Consider the following 12386-nt stretch of genomic DNA (forward strand, 5'->3'; position numbering starts at 1 on the left):
AAAACTGATAAAGGTTATTACTGAAGGCTGGCTACAAATTTCGTTGCAATCTGGCTCCTAACTGCCATATAGTTAACCAGCTTAGTGATCACTTTATTCTTTTCTGTTGTGCAGTAACGCTATAGTATTAGCAGTATTACTACATACCGCAGAACCGCCTTCCTCCTGCCTCGGAAAGCCCGTTAGAGCGAAAGCACTTTGATGGGTAAACCCGAGCAAGACCTTGCGATGATAGTGAGTTTGTGCCATCTTGCAATGGTTGTGGTTGGGTTCCAGAGAAAGAAACAATTACTGAGCACTTTGTTGACCTAAAGTTGGGCGAGGCGAAAGCCTTTAGCGCGGTGCTGCTGCTGGTATCGCTTATTTTTTCTAGTTACATTCACTATATTTGGTTTTATTTTTATTTTGTTTTTCATTGTTTACTTTCATTCGTTTTAATATTTTTCTGTTTTCATTCTGTTTTATTTTGCTGACCTCATCAGTTGGATTTACAGCTATAGTGTTACACTTTCATGCCAATAATCCCCGCTGGCGAGTCATGAGCCCATAAAGGCTTTCGCCTTAATATTGTCGCGACTGGGAGTCAATAGGCTATCGACGCAGCCAAGCACACCCAATGTCAAACTGCAACACACACTAGCGCTTCTTCTTCTTCTCCTTAGTAAGCATGGCACACACCCATGCAGAGGGATTGGCCAAGGTTCAGTAGATAATCCCAGTGAGGTATTTGCGCGGGGAAAAATAGGCGTGAGAAGACTGAATCAAGATAAAAATTGGAAAAGTCAAATGAAGCAGGGCAGAATGTTGGGATTGTTAGTATGGCATGTTAAAGAAGAAAATACCAGCCAAAAAAAGACGAAAACACCAGGAGAGAACAACACAGGACAACGGCTGGACTAGAGTCACTAAATACTTAGAGTACCGTCACTGCAGCACGGCGGTAAGCAGAGGCGGCCATTTTGTTGTTTATCATTGTTGCCAGATTGCCGCTTCGGCGACCTCGCCGCTATCTTTGGCCCGGCCATTTTGTAAACAACGCTGTTAGCCACCCTGCGCTGCGGCGGTGATCGTAGCCGTACGGCATGGAGCCGCTCAGATGCAAACGGTACAGCTGTTGCCTTCAGTTTATGCTTTCGTCGTGCGGAGCTGAATTGCGGCGAGGCGCGGAATCCCTGGTCATTGAGTCGGTCACCGGCAGCACTAGGACTACCACAGTTGCCCGACTGAAAACGCATAAGCCACAAAATGGCAGCCCCCATGAACCGTCGCAGTGTAAACAAATATCACGTGATGCAAACTGACCAATGATCGTGGCGGTGGCACAGAACAATAGGAGAAAAGAGTGCCGGTACTCTAAGTCTTTATTTAGTGACTCTAGGCTGGACAACACAGGACAAAGTCAAATGAATTACCAGGAATAGAATCGAGTACACTAGCACTGTGCTTTGCACATCGTCGTCTTCATCAACTTCCATCTGCGTCGCGAAGACAGAGAATTCTCCGTCTTCATCGTCGTCGTTATCGTTCATGCAATTGTGCTTTCGCACGTTTACATATTTCAGGCAAAAATTCCGGGTCATTTTAAAGAAAAGCAGTTAAGCAGCACGTTCCTTGGATCCATTGTCGGCGGCGTCGTCGCAACCAGCAGAGCGAGCTAGCGCAGCAAGGTGGTTGCCGCGGCAACTAAGTGAGGACGAGGGTTACCGGGAAGGAGGAGAGATGTGGCACGCTCTGTCGGCAGCTGATCCTGCGAAACGCGCCTCTGTCTCTCTGAAATTATTTGCCATAATGTATCAGGAATAGCCTTCATTGATTAAGAGAAAACATTTGACTCAGTGGAAACAGTCATTACGGAATCAGGATGTAGAAGAGTGTTATGTGAAAACACTGGAAGATATCTATAATGATTGTACAACTACCTCGATAGTCCTCTAGCAATAAGATTGCAGCAATTTCAAAATTTTAGCAAGTCAGCAATAAGATTTCAATAAGGAAGGGTATCTGCTTTATCTTATACCAGTACTCACCATGGGGCAGAAACGTGCAGGATCACAAAAAGGGTTCAGCTTAAGTTGAGAACAATGCAACGAGCTACGGAAAAAATTGTCGGTGGTTCAGCTCTGGTTAAACCTGGGGTGACGCGATAGTTACATCTTGCCGAGTGGAACTTTGTCACGTGACGAACCACGTGATCAGCCACGGTGCCGCGCCGCCGGCAGCTGCTCCGCACCACGTGACCAACCCCGTGACAGCGTGGCGGCGCAGTCACGCTGAAGGCTCGAAATGCCACCGTAATGTAGCTATCGCTACAAAAAAAAAAAAATGATAGATGTGACGTTAAGAGACTGGAACCGGGCAGAGTGTGCGAGGGAACAAACGCGTGTTAATGACGTCTTAATCGAAATGAGGAGAAATAAATGGGCTTGGGCAAGGCACGTAATGAGAAAGGCACGATCACTACTCGTTCTTAAGGGTGTCGGAGTGGATCCCAAGAGAAGGCAAGCATAGCAGGGGGCGGCAGAAGTTTCCCTGACTCTGAGCTCCAGCGCAACAGCATCCATCGGGCGGATGAGGCCGCTACCAGCCAAGGACTGCCAGCCAGCCTCTAACCGCGGACGCGCAACTCCCCGTCTCTCAGGCATGCGTACCGGGGGTGGGGAGAAACGACTTTTCTGGTGGAAAATAAAGTTGTTCAATCAATCAAAAGTCGCTCTGCGCTTCCCGCCGCCGCACGGCTTCCGAATGGCGCGAGAAACGGCCCAAACTGGCTGCGCTACAGAGGCAACGGTAATTGTCGCCTATAAATCTCTCATTGCAGTCAGGCACCTAGCGGTAATAGCTAAAACGTTAACTATTAGAATTTGGTTAATCACTTTACAAGTTGACATGATTCTCCTTTTTCTAACGCCCAACAACGCTGGTATACTGCTATGACGCGAAAATGACCCGCCGCAGTGGCTCAATGGTTAGAGCGCTCGACTACTGATCCGGAGCTCCCGCGTTCGAAACCGACCGCGGCGGCTGCGTTTTTATGGAGGCAAAACGCTAAGGCACCCGTGTGCTGTGCGATGTCAGTGCACATTAAATATCCCCAGGTGGTCGAAATTATTCCGGAGCCCTCCACTACGGCACCTATTTCTTCCTTTCTTCTTTCACTCCCTCCCTTATTCCTTCCCTTACGGCGCGGTTCGGGTGTCCAACGAGATATGAGAGAGATACTGCGCTATTTCCTTTCCCCAAAAACAAATGATTATTAATATGACGCGAAAATCTTCTAGTTGGCTGACGAAAAAACTTTTTTGTGTTCTTAGGCTGTGTTCTTAGGCTGGTCGAGGCTGTGTTCTTATTTGTATGCGGCTTCTCGGGTCGGTCAGGTCATGGGGTCTTTAATTCTGCTTTGCATTTGGGTTATACTTTCCTCAGACTTGGAGAGTTGGGAGGATTACTTTTATTTCCAAACCGAATATACCAGCGCACGTTCCCAATTCTTACCGGTCTCTCAGCATTAATTCGTCTTTCGGTAAAGTGCTCGAACGTTTTCTGTGTAATAGGCTCTATTACTTCCTGTTCCAGAATAATCTACTGCACAGAAATCAATATGGTTTCACGCATGGCCGTAGTTCTGTTCAGGCTCTCTATCGTTTGCGGGAGTCATTATGTACATATAAACAACAAAATCATCCTGTTTTTCTCATTTCTCTGGACTTGAGAGGTGCATTTGATAGTGTTTGGCACCTTTTGGTTTTAAATTTTTTAAAGACAACATCGTTATCGGTAAATTTATATTCTCTCATGGCTTCTTTCCTAGATAACCGATATTTGACCTATCGATCTCCTTCTTGTACACTTTCTGTGCCTTCTTCTGTCGGCAGTCCGCAAGGTTTGCTTCTTTCATCTTTACTTCGGAACATTTTAATTTATGACCTCTTAAACCTCCCTGTCTCCTCACCTACCCACTTTCAGGCATATGCTGATGACACCATTATCCTTGTTCCTGGAAAGACTAGCCGCGAGTTGTAAACATTGGGTTCAAATGTTTTAACATTAATCCAAAACTGGTGTGCCAAGTATCGTGTTCACTTAAACTTTCAAAAATGTCTTCTTATGTTTTACTTCTAATGGAGTCCCCGCATTGCGCAAACGTCCGCCAACAATACGCCTATACAATTACAGTCTCAAGTGTGAACCCAATATTAAATTATTAGGATTTGTTTCTGACTCCCAACTAAGCTTTATTCCTCATGCTAATGATTTGCAAGCGAAAACTATTGCATCTACGACCAAGCTCCTTAATTGGTTGCATTTCCATTTTCGTGTTTCTCCATCGCATTTGCGCCTAATGTATCATCAGGTTATTATTCCTACAATCACCTATGCCGCACCAGCTTGGTGGTTTCATACTCCGCTTTCCAGACTCAGAGATCGTGTCTTATCGTTGCAACGCATTCCGCTTCTTGCTCTTACTGGTGCCTATACAGTACTACGAGAGCAGTTGCTCTTCATATCCTTGCCATTGTTCTTCCATTGCCTATTTGCTTGGCCAATTATGTGCAGTTTATGCTTTTTACATTACGGCAACCCGTTGTATACAGTAAAAAATTTTATAACCCGTCTGAAATTCAGCCTGTACTTAATCCCTGGTCTGACAATCCATCATTGAAATTGAAATTTTATTTTGCTCAACCTAGTTATCAGGAAGCCTTGACCTTTTCTTGTCAACGCGCGCTGCATATTTACACTGACGGGTCATTCGCTCTTCACTGTGCTGGTGCTGGTTTTGTTGTTCTTAGCTCCGCACGAAATATTTCATACGTTCATCACGTACCCTTAAAACTACCCTCTAGTGCCTACGTCGCCGAGCATTCTGCTGTTTCGTTTGCAATTAATACCCCCCTTCTAGGCCCGTTCATTTCTACACTGATTCTCTATCTCTGCTTTCTGCCCTGTCTTCAGTTCTTTCATTTAACCTGACAATTATTTCCATTAAGAAAGATCTCTGTAGCTTGTCTTCTCTTGTCCCATTTATTTTATTTCATATCCGAGGTCACTCCGGAATTTTTGTAAATTAGTTAGCCGACCAGGCTGCTGACAGTGCTGGGCAATATGGCCCTTTACACACTTCTACCCTTCCGCGCCGTTGCATGCGTCCCCGTTTACACCATCCTTCACTTCTTTTATGGCGAACTTATTGGCAAGAGGATAATGGCGGCACAGAATTATTCAACTGGATCTCCGATACGCTCAATATTCCCTCCATTCGGCGACCTAGGAGTCCTCTTATTACATTACTCAGTGAGCATGGTAGATTTCCTTCCTACTTTCAAAACAAAATTGGCCTATCTTCATCTTCATCTTTTTCATGTGGTACGTTGTGCGACGATGTCAGCCAATACTTCCGGAATTGTTCCCTTACTGCTCCTTTCGTTTCCCGTATGAAGTCTCTCTGCTCGTCTGGCATTACACCGTCTACTTGCCCCTCTCTTTTGAATAACCCTGCTGCTTGTGCTGTTCGGGTTCAAATGGTTCACCTCATAAGCAGAACAATTCCTACACATTCCCGATGTTGTTCCTTCGTCACTATCATTTCTCCTGCACAAGTTCTGCACTGAGAAGCGCTCTGTTTTCCTTTGCTGGACATGGATGCATCTCGCTGTGGCATGACACTGCGTTTGGACCAACTGTACCTGAGAAATTATCTGTGCTGACATTATCTGTGACATTATCTGTGCCTCTGACTGTTCTGTGACTTTTGGTTTTCAGCCTTTTTTGTTTGTTTGCTGTTTTTATTTTCCTGCTTTTCTCTTAAGTTAAGTTTTCTTTTTCGGCGTTTAGGCCCTCTTCTTTATTTGTATTGGTTTTAAGCCCGGTAAAACGTTGCTGGTCCGGGTTCCCTCTTTCATTTATGTTCTTTTTTGTATTTTTTCTGAGAGGACCAATAAAAGGGTAAAAAGGGCCTTATAGCGGCAGCATTGTCATTTCGTAGCGTGTTCGCGTCGGGGCCTAGGACGGGGCTGGGCTGCGCGGCGAGGTAAGTTCGGGTCTGGCGGGCTGAAATTTTCTCGAAGGATTTGGATTGGAAAACATTTATTGTCAGCTTTGAGCCCTATGTGGGCGCTATACTAGACGACCTCGAGCCCGTTGTTCTCGGCGATTTTGTAAGCCCACTCAGTGGCCCGGACTTGTGTCCCGGGGTCTGAGCTGGCCAGTATAGCCTCCCACCGCTCTAGAGAAGGGACTGGTAGTAGGTCCGCTGGTGGCGGCGCCTTTTTGCAGCCCCATAGAATGTGATCGTATCCGGCTATCTCGCCGCATTCTTTGCAAGTTGCATTGTATTGTGTTGGGTACGTGTGAGCTAGTTTTGACGGGCTAAAGTAGGCTCGCGTCTGGAGCCGACGCCACGTTACCTCCTGCCTTTTGTCGAGCTTCTTGTCTGGTGGCGGATATATCCTCCTCTCCAGTTTAAAGTGATTAGTGTAGTCGTGATTGGATATGAATGCATCTCTCGTGAAATTGGGGGACTCAACCTGGCTCACCGCTCGGCTGACATAACCTCGAGCTATACTGTGAGCCAACTCGTTTCCCATGTTCCCCAAGTGTGCCGGCCCCCATATTAGTTCCACCTCTCTTTGGTTCCAGTCCTTATGCCTTAGGATTCGTTCCGTCTCCTTGGAGATCATACCCCTCGCGAAATTGTTTATAAGCGACTTTGGAGTCGCTAATTCGAAGTAATTTTAGTAGCCATGAAAAGAATGACACAGCGTTCATACCCATTGGTTCGATTGTCCCGTGTGCCCGCAATCTCGCCGCCACGTGCATCGGGCGAAAAACGCGCACTAATGAACGAAAAAGAAGCTGGTCGCGTCGCAGCAGAGCGGGTGCAGCGCGCGGCATTCCGAACGTGGCACGCGCCAGCAGCAGCAGCAGCAACGGCAGCAACGGCTCTCGCACCCCAATCGAACAGACCGGACAGCAGCAGCTCATTCGTGCTCTCACTCGGGTACAGCGACCAAAGGACCCAACTGATGCCCGTACCTGCCTACGAAGTGGTCAGAGGCGGGAACGCAATGGCGGCCGACGCCGAATTGAGCTTTTCCTCCAGCAGCACCACGAGGGGCCCCTCCCATTCGGATCCCAAGCGTGATAGCGGCGGCAAGGGCGTTGTCTACCCGCGAAGGCGCCCCGGTTTTCAACGGCTCGACCAGCTTGGCTTCCTCAAGATGTCCGAGCTGCTGGAGATGAGGCGTGCCGCTCAGCGGGCGTTTTCCACAAGGGCCGTGACCGCGGCGGACGCCTCGCAGGCGACGGAACGGCTAGAACCAGGAGCGGGGCCACAGGTATGGGCCGCATGGCGGCGCCGCCGTTGTTTCTCATGAATGTGAAGCAGTGGCCTCTAAATCGAGACATTCATGGAAGCGTCGCAAGCACGCTGCATACTTAGCCACTATACATTATCGCTAATATTTCTACGTCTATAAAGAACTTACCGTGAGATGTGGGTCTGGCTCTTAATATTTTGTCTTCTCGTAGGTCTTCTCAGTCGGCTGAGGTCAACTATGTCCTCTCAAACAATGGGTAGACAGCAGGCATGGAGGTGACACTAGGTCTATGAGATAGCATAGGCATGTGCAGATTGAAGGGCATAGGATAGCATAGGCGTGCCATATTGTTCCTGCTGACCAGAAGACATGATCGGGAGCAACCATCAACTTTTGCCCCCCTACCGCCTTATGTACTGACCTGTTCACGCCTATGGGTAGCAGTAGCAAGTTTTTAGTTTTGTTTTCTTCTCGGTTTGTTGACGGATACAGCAGGGCAGGCCTCAATAATTAGCACACAACTGCATGTTGTATTTGCGCTAACCGCGCTAAAGTGCAGCATTACGAAAAATCATTTTGCAGCTGAGGCCAATAACAGAACGGTGCTTGAGGTGCATTCGTTATTGCGATAGCAGTTGGCTAGGGGAAAGCTCGAAGCATTAGGACTGCCATTTTATAAGTAAATCCAGCAAGAGTGGTGAAAAGGAATTTTTCACAAATCTAGTTTTCCTTGCATCTAGATCGAGTATTTCTCGGAATTCGTGCGCACCGCGCCGAATCTGCAGCGGACATCTGGCGTCAAAGCTTCTTTTATTTTGCCCTCTGTACGGAACTATTGCATCTATTTATTGCAATCGTAAATGACTCCAATAAATTTCAAGAAGAGAAATCAGTCACCCGTCCTCAACCAGCTTCACTTTCGATTTTTAGATGTTTCTCACGACAGCCAGCTCACGCCCACTGAAGGACTGCACCCTTGCTCGGAATTCTGGCACACTGCAAGCATTAGATGAGCTCGAGCACGAATTTATATATTCTACCACCTGTTAACAATATTCGGCGTTCGTTGCTGCTGTACAGTGGCTGCATCGAGCTCGACGGAGAATGCTGAATAGTTCGATATAACGACAATTCGATATATAAAAATGTCAACAGGTAAACTCATCTGTGACCCATAGGAGCGATAGTACATTGCACCCACGTTAGTGGCACGTTTCTTACCGTGACGTGCCGCCTGCCTAACCTGCTCCGCACCGATGCCGCAGCGGACTGTTCTTTCGAACAAGGTACAAACTATCGCAAGATGTGCGATCCTCTTAAGCAGTTCACTGTAAATAGAAATATCGTAGTCATTAAAATTAAAGTGCAGTCCGTTTCCAGAACTTGCTCGGCAGCGAAGCAAGCGAAGTACGTGCGCTAGGCGAGGGCCGTGCCCCACCAGTGTTCAGGTAGTTAAATTCACTAGACCTCATGACAGCACTGTGGCGTAGAAAATAGTGCAGGAGATCGAAGGCCAACTTTAAACACCCCACGTTCACATCTTCACACGGTTTCACAGCGCTAGCGTTGCCGACAGGTGCCCAAGGTCGTGCAGCTGGCGTTTCTCCGCGCGCGAAAAGTATAATCGAAGAGCTTCGTTCGAAGAAGCGGCGCGGCGCGCACTTCGATATATCGAACGATCGCCGAAATTGTAGTCCGATTTACGCACAGACCTTTCTATACTTTTATATTGGATTTTGAAGGTGGTAATCACTGTGTTCGATGTACAGACAATTATTTAAAGCACCCGGATTCGATATATCTGGCCTGGGCTTAACGAGAAAACAAGTTGCTGAATGCTTACTGCGTTATGCTAAATGCGTTATGCGGAATGATGGCTGCAGTCTTCATTAGTCGATGTCCATTGCTCGATGCCCAGGCTCAAGGCGACGGCACCATGCGGAGCTTATTAGCCAGCGTGCTCCCTGAACCGACACCAGGAGCTGGCTTTTACATCTACTGGCTGAACCTGATGAGCGTGCGATGGCGGCTACAGCAGCACGACCTGACAAATGTCCTCAAGCCAGGCTCCGTGCAGAGGCATCGACTGAGCGCCCATGGCCCACTGTCTCTTACGGCTGCTTTGTGTTCCCGCTTTCCCACTCGGAACTGCCGCCGGCTCTGAACTACGGTGCCGCCGGACGCCTCATTGCGGATGAAATCCTCAGAAGTCTCTTCAGGGTCCCTGTAGGACAAGCAACCACCACCCATGTTCCGTCGCTGCGAAAGCCCTGCTGTCGATTCGCCGTCGGAGTGGTCCTCGCACCACGTGGATACCAAGGCTCTTTTGGCCGCCTTAAATGGCTACAGGCCGGGCATCCTCTCAGCATAGCTGAGCCTCTCTCAGGACCGGCTTTTATTCGTGGCCTCCTGTGAGGGGCTCTTTTCCAGCGGCGACTACGTGGATGAGGGGGCGGAGATGCGAGCCGACGCTGCAACGAGCCAGTCATGACGTTGTCGGATTTCACGGCGGTCTTCCAGTGCGATGTTCCTAATCTTCAGCATTAAGTTCAGAACGGACCGCTTCGCACATCCCGTCTCACATCTCTTTTTATTTCTTTTTCTTCGCTTTGGATGTTTTCGCTTATAAGCAGCAATGATGTCTGATTGAGTAAATTAGTGACACCCTATACTGTTCGATGAGTGTTCTTTGCGGGGTGCACGATAAGTGCAGAGAGTGGAGGTTAGAATATGTACCAGGTGTTTCAGGAAAGCCGCCATTAGTTTTTAAATACAGGCTTTGCTTCCGCGGCACAATAATGCTAGGGTTTGCAGACAACAGAAAAGAGCTGAGTGATGTTAATTTGGATGATTTACTATTTTTGCCTATAGCCTCCTCTCGCAAATGTCCCGCGCGCAAAGCAGTGGCCCTCAGCCATGGTACTGCTTGACACAGGTGACCACCCATCTCTCGCATCGGCAGGAGCAGCGACAAGGACTATACAGCAGTGTTGACAGTAACGCGTTACAAGTAACGGCGTTTCCCGTAACTCGTTACTTTTTTTGGTAACTTAGTAACGTACTCGTTACCATTTCGGAACTGTAACGGGTGACGTACTTACGTTAACATTTTTTGGTAACGGGATGTGTCAAGTTACTAGTTTTTGTTCCAATTGTCCCTCACTCTGCCACTTTTTTAGAAAAAAAAGCGCAGAGCACATAAAGTAATGTTTAATAATTGGTTTTGGGGGGAAAGGAAATGGCGCAGTATCTGTCTCATATATCGTTGGACACCTGAACCGCGCCGTAAGGGAAGGGTAAAGGAGGGAGTGAAAGAAGAAAGGATGAGAGAGGTGCCGTAGTGGAGGGCTCCGGAATAATTTCGACCACCTGGGGTTCTTTAACGTGCACTGACATCGCACAGCACACGGTCGCCTTAGCGTTTTCCCTCCATAAAAACGCAGCCGCCGCGGTCGGGTTCGAACCCGGGAACTCAGGATCAGTAGTCGACCGCCCTAACCACTGAGCCACCGCGGCGAGGCTAAAGTATTGTTGCAAATGAACAAAATGCACAGGTGCTCTCAACGAACCTTGTTGCGGCTCGCATGCATGCCAGAAAACTCCTGCCCTTGGTGATGCAACCAACTAAAAGAAAAAGACAATACCCATAAAGCACGAAGCACGTGCACTAACACGCATTCACACACTTGCCTTCACCGACCTCCCTTTCCAAAACTACTGATACTAACAACTATCTATGCAGTGGAAGCATGCCGAGCATCTTGGAACATCACATTTTTCAGAACTACTGCAAATTTGTTCATAGTTCAGTGATGTTTTTTTGTGAAGATGAAGTGTCATTTTGCGTTTAATATCACATTCAGAACAAGACTTCTCCCTGTGCCACAGAGTTATAGAAGGCATCACACGTAACTGTATAGGCAACTTTAGGCCACTGTAAAATTACTGCAACTTTGTTCATAGTTCAGTGATGTTTTTTTGTGAAGATGAAGTGTCATTTTGCGTTTAATATCCCATTCAGAACAAGACTTCTCCCTGTGCCACAGAGTTATAGAAGGCATCACACGTAACTGTACAGACAACTTTAGGCCACTGTAAAATTGCTAAGCTCTCGCACATTTGCGCAAAATATTTTCCTTAAATCAGGCTTTCGGGTAATAGAGTTCTTTGGGCTAGAAGTTTTATGTGCAATATTAGCTTTATAAAATTGTTATCGTCAGCTCTTGCAGCGAAGACGCACTAATTAAAATTTATGGCGGTGGAGTAACTTCAAAGTAACGTGCGGTACTTTTTTTCGTTAACGGTAACGGTAACACGTTTCCTTTTTTTCTAGCAAACGTAGGGGGGTAACGCGTTCCCTTTTTTAGTGTAACTAGTAACGTATTTAGTTACTTTTTTTGTATCGTCCACAACACTGGTATACAGCGCAGGTCGCGCAGGCGGGTAAGAATCTCACATGGCACTTTCGCTATGCGCTGAGGGGAATTTCTTTATACGGGGCGAGATGGCCAGAATTTGTTGGGTCACAGCGCCGAGGCTAATTGCGATTTCGCAGTTAGAAGAAACTAATAAAGGGTATTACTAAACGCCGGCTACAAATTTAGTTGCAATCTGGCTCTTAACTGCCATAGTTAACCAGCTTAGTGATCACTTTATTCTTTTCTGATGTGCAGTAACGCTATAGTAGTAGCAGTATTACTACATATTGCAGAACCGTCTTCCTCCTGCCTCGGAAAGCCTGTTAGAGCGAAAGCACTCCGATGGGTAAACAAGAGCAAGACCTTGCAATGATACTGAGTTTGTGCCAAGTATCTTGCAATGGTTGTGGTCGGGGCCCAGAGAAACAAACAATTACTGAGCACTTTGTTGACCTAAAGTTCGGCGAGGCGAAAGCCTTTAGCGCGGTTTTGCTGCTAGTATCGCTTAATTTTTTTCTAATTTCATTTATAATTATAATAATTATTATTTATTGTTTACTTTCATTGGCTTTAATATTTTTCTCTTTTCATTCTGTTTTATTTTGCTGACCTCGTCAGTTGGATTTACAGCTATAGTGTGACACTTTTATGC

The sequence above is a fragment of the Amblyomma americanum genome, chromosome 4 (genome assembly GCF_052857255.1).
Source record: "Amblyomma americanum isolate KBUSLIRL-KWMA chromosome 4, ASM5285725v1, whole genome shotgun sequence".
Taxonomy (NCBI): Eukaryota; Metazoa; Arthropoda; class Arachnida; order Ixodida; family Ixodidae; genus Amblyomma; species Amblyomma americanum.